The sequence below is a fragment of the Haliaeetus leucocephalus genome, unplaced genomic scaffold (genome assembly GCF_000737465.1).
Source record: "Haliaeetus leucocephalus isolate CR32 unplaced genomic scaffold, Haliaeetus_leucocephalus-4.0 Scaffold184, whole genome shotgun sequence".
Lineage (NCBI taxonomy): Eukaryota > Metazoa > Chordata > Aves > Accipitriformes > Accipitridae > Haliaeetus > Haliaeetus leucocephalus.
The window spans coordinates 10,505,206-10,514,306 of record NW_010972620.1 but is presented as its reverse complement, the minus strand read 5'-3'; positions in this window follow the sequence as shown (position 1 = coordinate 10,514,306).

Here is a 9,101-nt window from a genome sequence, read left to right as displayed (position 1 = left end):
AGGACGGAGAAGACCCGGCCGGGGGCAGGTGAGCCCCCTGGCTTCTGCGTGGCACCCCGCAGCAGCGCGGGGGGAGGGCGCCGGCGGGTCGGGACAGGCAGCGGCCTTACCCCGGTACCGGCCGGTGGCGGGGGCCGGGGGGGGTCCCAGCGCGGGGACCGCTAGGTGGCAGGCGGGCAGCGCGGCGGCTCTGCGGCCCCGCTCCCGGCCGGGGGGACCGGGGTCCAGCCAGCCGGCCCCTGGCCTCTCCTCGCCTGCCCCTGCCTGGCTGCCCGGTCCTGCCATGAGGGCACGCTCTCCGGGTCCGAGCAGCCCCTGGGATGTAAAGGGCATCCAGCGTTCTGCTCCTGATCCGGGTTCCCGGGTGGAGCGGCGTGCTTGGGTCTGGTCCTGCGGGGAGGATGGGTGCCGGCTGGGAGAGGTCGCGTCCCTAGGGAAGTATTGCTCGTCCTGCCATCCCAGGGCAATAGGTGCCCGGGGCTGGCGGGTTGTGCCCATGCCCACAAGCACTGTGAGATCGCCCTGCAAATCTCATTGCCCTGGGGAAATTTGTGGGAAGCGGGGCGATTCAGCACCCTTGCTGAGCAGAGATGTGGGAGCATCCTCCCTGAGGGCTGGAGGTACGTTTGAGAAGTGCTGGTGGGGCACAGCGCACCTCTGGCCTGTGCTGATGGTGCAGGAGGGGAGTTCAGGGCTGTGACGGAGCTGTGGCTGTGCTGGTGCAGGGATGGCGCTCAGCCCCTGCCAGGGCTGGCACACAGGACCTCGTAGATCTCCTTGGCTCTGTGCATGTGGAAGGGGTCAGGGCTAATTTATCTGCTGGGCCTTGGTCCTGCTTGCTCTCTGTGGAGGAGCAGCTTGGCTCGGGGGAGATAAGAGCTAGTAGATCATTTCTAACAAGGTGCTTCTGGAAGGGTGGGCTGGGGGAGGCAGCTGGCTCGGAGCCTGGTGGGAGGTGATGAGGGGAGGGAGTGCGCACGGCTCAGCCCTGGCAGGGTAGTAGAGCTGCTTCACGTGGGGTGGGAGAGGCAGTACTGGCTGATGAGAAGGAGCCTTTGGCCTCTTAAAGGGTAGGAGATGGTTTCAGGGCACTGGTCTCCTTGGAGGTGTCCGGGTAGCTGGGACAAGGGGCTGTGGCAGGAGGGACAGCCCTGCTAGGGGGCAAAGGTGGCACTGTGGGGGACACAGTGCTGGTGGCAGGAGGGTTGAGGAGACCAAGCTTGTCCAGCCCTCTGCAGGACCAGCCCATCTCAAGGCCTTGCCATGAGTGTTGTCTGGTCCCCAGCCCTGCTGCAGGGTGATGCCAGGGGAGAGGGAACACTCTGAGCCCAGAGGGGGCAATGGAAGGCTGGGGGGTGTTGGCACTGCCAGACCCCTTTCTAAGTGACTTGGGGAGGTTTGCTCCCCCCCTCTCCAGCAATTTCACAGCCTTGATGTGCTCAGCTCGGGGAGAGGGAGATAAATGCTGAGATGGCAGGCGGCTGGGAGGGGGGATGCGCTCACACACAGTGCTTAATGGGGAAGGATGGGATTACAGGGGTCACGCTAGGTGAGCAGCTTCCTTCGCAGAGCTGATGGTATCAAAGCAGGTGCCCCCGGCTGCAAATACCTTGGGCAAACAAACAGGGTTGTCTAAGAGCAGGTGAGCTTGGGCATGGCCAGGCTGGGGGGTGCTCAGGGGTGACGGGGGGCAGGACGCTCTCTGTGCGTGAGGAGTGAAGCGTGGAGCTCCCAATGTGAGGGCTGCATTGTTTTGCATAGGGTCAGGGGAAAAAAATGAAGCTGTTGTGTGTCTGCGTACATATGTGGGCTCCACGTGCTAGAGAGGCATGTAAGGGGATGGAGCCTGTTGCTCTCCCATGGGGTGGTGGAGGTGCCAGTACCCAAGGACCCAAACGATGCCCCAACCCAGTTGATGGCTCAGGGCTTGCTCTAGGAGGTGGTTGGCTCTGAGCATCCCTCCTCTCTGCTGCATTTTGGGGCTTTGCACGCTGACATTGGTGGGGATGGATCCATCGCTGCTCCAGCAGCACCAGGGCAACCCTGGCCCTGGCTGAGTCATGCAGCAGAGAAATGTGGCCATAGCATGGCTTGTCATGGAGGTCACCATGCATGAGCAGTATGGTCATGCACCCATGCTGCCACACTCTCCGTGGCTCTCCCAAACCAGCCTGCTGCACCCGGTGAGGGACTTGGGCTGCTCACTGCAGGCCCTGGCCCAGGTGCAGCCCTGCTGGGCTGGGGCTTGGCTGCCTGCCACCAGCCAGGCAGCTGAGCCTGGCCAGCATCTCCCAGAGGATGCTTTGGTTTCAGAGGTCAGGTTTGAGTTGCTTTTTCAGGGATGGAGGAGCAAGATGGGGAGCTGCACTGCTGAGCATGGCCAGGCAGCAGTTTTCCTTGTGATGCCCCAGCCAGTCCTGCCCCAACAGTTTTCTTGCTGGGTTTCAGCTCTCCATGGCTGAGAACTCAGCCCCAGGGCGGCTGAGAGGCGCAGCTGTAACTGTGCTGTAGGTGGGGCTGGTCCCCTGCTCCATGAGCTCTCTGTTGCTGGTTCCCACACTGAACTCTGGGGTAATACTGCTTTTTGCTGAGGCTTGGCTGTCTGGGCTATGGGGGAAGCCAGTGGGACACCCCTGGAGATGCAGCATCACCCATTATCCCAGGGAGCAGTGGCTCTGCGAGGTGGGGCAGAGAGCCATGGGGTGCGTGGCACTTCAGTGGCACCAGGAAAAGGGCCAGCCAAGCCACACTCAGACAGGACCATTCTGGTGGTGGGTGTGATGAAAGTCCTGTTCTCTGCAGCATTAGCTGACTGTGCTATCCCTGTTCTGTCCTGCTGAGCAGTGGGCACAAGTACCTCTGCTGTTGCCTCAGGGAGCCACCGGCACCCTAACGCGCAGGGCTGGCCCTGGCAGAGCTGAGCCAGGGACACATTGCAACAAAGAGACGAAGCAGCAGAATCTGGAAGGGCCAGGCTGCTGGTAGTTCCCATCCTCTTCCCATTAACACGCCTTGCAGAGGGAAATGCTGCTGGTGCACTGTGTGGGAACAGCTCTGTCTGCGTGAGAAGCTGAAACTCAGGTCTGGGATCGTCTCCTGCTTGCTGGTGCTCGGTCATGTGCTGGGTCATCCCCAGTGTGCCTTGAGCTGGCTGGGAGCCTGGATGTGTGGGTGTTTACCCCACCAACTGCTCTGCAGGAGAAGAAGAGGCTCCTCCAGCTCTCGGCTCCACAGCGGGTGCCAGCGGCTGATTTATCACAGCTGCTCCCGGCTGCACATCCCGGCACAGGAGGTTGCCTGTGGCCAGGCTCTGCTCCCGGTGTTCGCAGGCTGCAATAGCGGCTCAATGTGTCTGCTTGCAGTGGGGATGTGTGTCCCCAGATCCACAGCACTGCCCAGAATACAAGAGGGGGTTGTTTCCATGAAGGTGCTGCTGCAACAGCTATGGCTTTGTGGTCTGCAGTGAAGGCACAGCAGAAGGTGCTGGAGGAGCACGGGTTGATGCCAGAGCAGAGGTTGTGCCATGAGTTGGGTTTAAACTCATGAACGCATAAAGCAGGTGCTAAAAATGAACATGGCTGGGCTGTGGTAGAGACTCCCAGGCAAGACAGCCTGGGGAAGGCTCCATGGCAGCCATCCCACACCGTCCCCTCCCGCATCCCCAGCACAGCCCATCTCATGTCAGGGCGGCGTTAGCAGCTCTGTGCTCGACAGCCGCAGCCGAGATACCCGGAGGTCACAGGTGTCCTGCCCTTCGACCCCTCCGAGGCGTGAATCTAATCGCTCTGGGCTGGGCTGTCCCTGACACTGGCAGGACCGTCACTGCTGGCCTCGCGCCCCTGCCAGGGCTGGTGGCAGGCGGGGGGACAGGGTCTTCCCAGAGCAGCTGGGCTGTGCCCCAAGGGGATTTAGGATCTGCCGGATGGACCCTCCCAGGGAGGCACTTTGCTGTAGGGAGCACAGGGACATTGTGGTCCCCAGTTCCCAGCCCCGTGGGTGGCAGAGCCCTAGGCTAGATGGGCAGAATTTGGCCTCTGTGGTGTCCTTGCTGGTGATGGCTCTGCACAGGGGCTGTGGGACACCCTATACCCCCTCCATGCCTCTAGCCCCTGCTCCCCTGATGGGCTTTCAGGGGGGTGGAGACCCCTGAGCTGCAGCACACAAGGTTTTCGGGGCTGGATAGGAAGGGTTGTTGCTAATGGGCAGAGCAGAGAATGAAGTGAATGCAGGGGACAGGGATCTTGTCTGTGGCAGGTCTGTTTTGCTAGACCTCCCAGTGCTCAGCTCACTAGGAGGAGGCAGCATGGTCTATTGGCGGGGCTGGGCCCTCAGGAGATGGGATTTTGGCTCCTGCAGAAAAAGTGGGAGCAGAGTCATTGGAGACCTCTGAAACCCCATCTGAACTCCCTGGGTACTTGTTCCTGTGCCTAGTCTGGCTCCCTGCAGGCCTGACCCATGCCTGCATACCCTGGAGATGGTGTCTGCACCACAACGGCTGCTTGGGCATCTTGTGCATGCCATGGCCATGCTCCAGGATGGTGTGGAAGTTCCTTACCACAGCTGGTGCCTGGGAGAACCCAGTTACAGGCTATCTCCAGGCTCCGGCTGTGGTTTTGCCTGGGACCACATGTTCCCTGCTTTCCCAAAACACAGAGATGTGCAGGGTGGTACAGAGACCAGACATGGCCCTGGGCATGGGAGCTGGAAAGGGGCACGGTTCCTGTGCCTGCCCCAGTGCTAATGTGGGGTGGGGGCTGTAGGGCTGACAGGAGCTGGAGGGCTGGGCTTAGAAAAGGGCTAGCAGGGGGCTTGGGGGCAGGTCCATAGGGCTGGCCAGAAAGGTGAGGGTCTGTGGCCAAGCCAGGGGAGCAGCAGGTGCCATGGGGAGCATGCCCAGCTTGCCGCTTCTTTGGGGTTCACTCTCGCTGGCCCTGCTGCCTCCCCCTGTACCCCTGGCTCTTGCAGGACCATGTGGGGTGCCCCAGGGGCTGGCTCCCTGGGGCCAGGGTCAGGACAAGCTGCGTCTCTGCTGGGCTGGGATGTCAAAGGGGCCATAACCCTGGTGTTTTGCAAACTCCTGGGGTCAGCAGTTCAGCTGCCACTGACACAGGGGCCTGGAGACACACACGGGCATTTTGGGTGGATGCTGTAAGCAAACAAATGAAGGTAGAGTTACAGCCGACAGACACACACCCCCCCGGCCGCTGCTGTTAGTTTTAGGCTTAACCCCCCCACAGGCTGGGTGCAGGAGTCTTCCTAAGAGGACCCAAACCAAAGCCAAATTGCCTGGCTGGGCTGGCTGGGAGCTCAGGCTGGAGCTGGGCAGCAAAGGGCCAGCATTTTCCATCTCTGTCTCAGCTCCTCATGGCCCTGAAGGAGCCTCTGAGCCCATTCCACAGAGAGGAGAGTGATCCCCGGCATTGAGTGACGGCTCCCACCTTCCTGGGTGGCCAGTGGAGCCCCCTCCCACCCAGCCTGGCTTTGACCCCCCCTTTCCCAGCCCTGCCTGATGGTGCGTGGCTGGAGACCCTGAGGAGGGTGCTGCTGCTTGGGCTGGGACTATGATGCTGGGGAAGTTGTGCCAGCCAGGAATGTCTTGGGACCAGGTCCTGGAGATGCTGTCTGGTGTGTGCAAAGGGGTCAGGAATGAAGTGGACCTGCCTAAATGCCATGAGCACATGTACCCTCATCCATGCGTCCCAGTGTGTCGCCCCTTCCCCATGCACATTTGTCATGGCCATTCCTGCTCAGGCTCCTCATTTACTGACCCCTGTTAGATGCAGGGCAGATTTGCACAAAAACGCTCAACCTTGGGTTTAAATCACGCAGGGCTGGGGATGCCACCTTCTCCTTGAGCTGCTCCCATGTGAACTGCCCTCACTGGGAGCCTTCGGTATTTGTTTCTGGCTTGCCTAGCTCATGCCCAGCTGAGGAACTCTGTGTGGACCCCTTCCCAAGCTGGGTGGCTGCAGAGCCATCCCAGTTCTCTCTCCTTGCAGATGGATGCAGCCTCAGGGTGCATCTCCCCTTTGGTGTCCTCCACAAGGCTCCTGGCCTTGCTCAGCTCTGCCAGATCTTTACCCATGCGCCTGGCTCACCTCTGAGCCCTCCCCCATGCACTGGGTGTGGATGCCAGAGATGAAAATAGCACTGGTCTCATCAGAGCCAAATGTAGCCATGAGGCGGATGCTTAACACCAGTGGAAAAATCCCTCTGTGCATCCATGGACAGCCCTGGATGAACTCCTGCTCTGCCTGGGGACCAGGAGCGAAGCTGCCAAATGCTGAGCCACCCAAGGCTGCCCCTGCCATGCTGGCAGCCCTGCTGATGTGGGTGGTGAGTTCTCCTCCAAATCACCCAACCTGGATGGAAAGCAGAGCCTAGCTTTGACTTCTCTGATCCACAGGATCATCACTGCCTGGGAGTCAGTACGTGGCCACCAAAGGATGATGGAGCCAATATTGATGTCAGCACTTCCAGGAGCACAGCCTGAAATTATGGAAGCAAAGGCCACATTTCTAGAAAGCTGCTGGGCAGGAGGGACAGGTGGTGACAAAATGGTCTCCAAAGGGCAGAGGAGGGAGCCCAGTTCCCTGAAATGAAGTCGTGAGAGCAGGCTGTTGAAGAGGGACCTAACAGGGCCATGTCAGCCAGGTTGGTCCTGCATAGGGGTGGGCACAGCTCCAGGAGGCTGTGACCATAACACAGGGACAGTCTCCTAGCCTGGCGTTCCCACCACCCATGAAACATGCCTCAACCCTGCTGCTAGTAATTGAATAGAGAGGAGAATTAATTGTGAGCAGGCTGTGTCTCCCCTCCCCTCGTTTGCCTCAGGGCTGCCTTGGCGCTGTGGGTAGTGAAGACAAGGTCATTCCCATGTAACACATCCCGGTGGGGTTTGGCCAAGTTCCTTCCCTTCGAGGCGGGGGGGGGGCGCAGGTTAATGGCAAGCGGTGGGATCGCCCCAGGCTGCTCTGCGCTGCTCAGCCATGGAGGAGCTGCTGTTGCCTCCGAAATGCCCCATTAATGCTGCAGTCCCTTTGTGAAGGATCAGCGGACAGGGCTGGGGGTGCTGGGCTGTGGGGCTGGGGCTGGGAAGGGTGAGGGTGGAGCGGGCTAGCATCCCTCTGGCTCAGCTGGGAAGCATACACGTGTTTATTTTGGGGTGGCAAAAGCTGGTGTGTGGCCAAGCATCCTCCAGGCATGGCTGTAAAGTGTTACAGGATCCTGGTTTTCATGTTTTGGCTCTCCATCATATAGTGTTGGAGGGGAGAGAGATGCTTGGGTGCAGCTGCCCACGCTCCAGTGTCCTCATCTTTGTGTGCCCCAGCCTTTGGCTAACCCTCAGCCCCATGCCAGCCACCCCACTGCCTACACTGTCTGTTCCCTTTCAAAGGCAACTTCCCTGCAGACTCTCTGAGCCCTCTGTGCCTGCAGAGAGGAGGCCTTCTGGCTCAGTGTTGCAGTGTGCCGTTGCAGGTGCTGCTCTCTTCCATCAGTCGGGATTAGCGCTGTGGTCCTGTCTATGTCCTTGGCCTGGCAGGAGCAGGGAACTGTGGCTGTTGGCCCTTTTCTGCAATTAACAGCAATGTTCTGTTTGCTTCTCTGCCTGATAGTTTCCCCTGGTAAAGAGATGTTCAAGCCAAACCTCCTGCGGGTATTTTGCTGGCGACCCCTCACCCCAAATTCTCCCAGCCTCCTCTTGTGATGTGAACTCACAGTTTGCTAGGAGCCCTTGTCTCCACTCTCCCCCGTTTGGACTGGTTGCCCCTAAAGTTGTGGTTGGTGTTGCTTTTCTTGGCTCTGCCTTTCTGAAAGAACTCTTGTTAGTGGGGAGATTTTAGACTGATGCTCAGGGAGGAGCTGGTAACAGCTACACCTTGCTGGCTTTGACTTCTTGTGGGGAGCAGGGGCTTGCTCTGCTGTCCCTTGCCCTGCAGGAAGAGAGGGGTGTCTGTGGACCACTTCTGACCTGGACTGGGCCAGATGGGGATGGTGCCCTAGAAGAAGCAGGCTGGAAGCTGGTGCTGGGACCTGGGGCTGTGTCCTGCAGATGTGTGAAGGGACATCCTGGGAGAGAGCAGGGACGGTGCTGGGGTGGCCCTGGTTGGGGGGGTGTAGTGCTGAGGGTCACCGCAGGAATGGGGGAAGATGCCCCCCGGCATCCTCTGCAGTCTCTCCAGTCTCTGCTGTACAGCAGCACATGCAGTGCCCTCCCAAGGGGTCTCAGAGTCCCTCACCTGCTGCCGCCTCCATTTCCTCAAATGCTCTCCTGGTCTGCTCATGCCAGACCACAGTCTAGGCTTCTCCAGGAGTTGCCCCCATAGTTCCTGGCTGCCAGGAGGCTCTGTGTGGAGTGCAAAGGGGAGGTGGAGGTGGGGAAGTTTTGAGAGCAAGCCTGGACCCCAGCTGGGCTGGGACAGCCATCTCCATGTCCTGGTTCCTCTCTTGGCTCCTGCTTCTTGGTGTTGCATCCCTGTGGCCGCACCAGAGCACCTCAGCTTTATGGGAAAAGGGGTGAAAGGGCTGCAGCTCACACCTTTGGTGTTTGATGCTTCATCTGCAACGTCTAACATCCCTGAAGAATGCAAAATACATGAGCTGTTTTCTGAGGGAAACATGCTCCTGTGCCTGCCCAGCCTAAACATGGTCCCAGTTCTGCAGATCAGGGCAATGAAGCAGTGGGGCACCAGGATGGCACCTGATGGGACCATGCTGGTAGCCTCCTCCAGGGATCACAGCCTGACGGCTGCCTGGAGCGCGGGGGATGCAGCAGGTCCCCAAAACTTTCTGCCAGGAGGTGACTTCTTCCACCAGCTCCACAGCAGCTTGGCCTGAGGCCCAGCTGGTCTCAGGAGTGCAGGGCTGGGGTTTCTCTGCTCCACAGGAGAGCCAGACAAGCCATTTAGCCTCAATGCCTGGGGATGGAGGGGACCCTCACCCCGTGGACCAGGGGGCTTAGCTCAGATGGCCTGTGAAGGAGCCGATAGGCAGGCTGATTTCCCTTGTGCTGCCTTGCACAGGAGAGAGGCTTTCCAAAAAGGTTTGATTTTTACTTAAAAAACAAACGGGGGGGGGGGGGGGGGGGGGGGGGGGCTTTT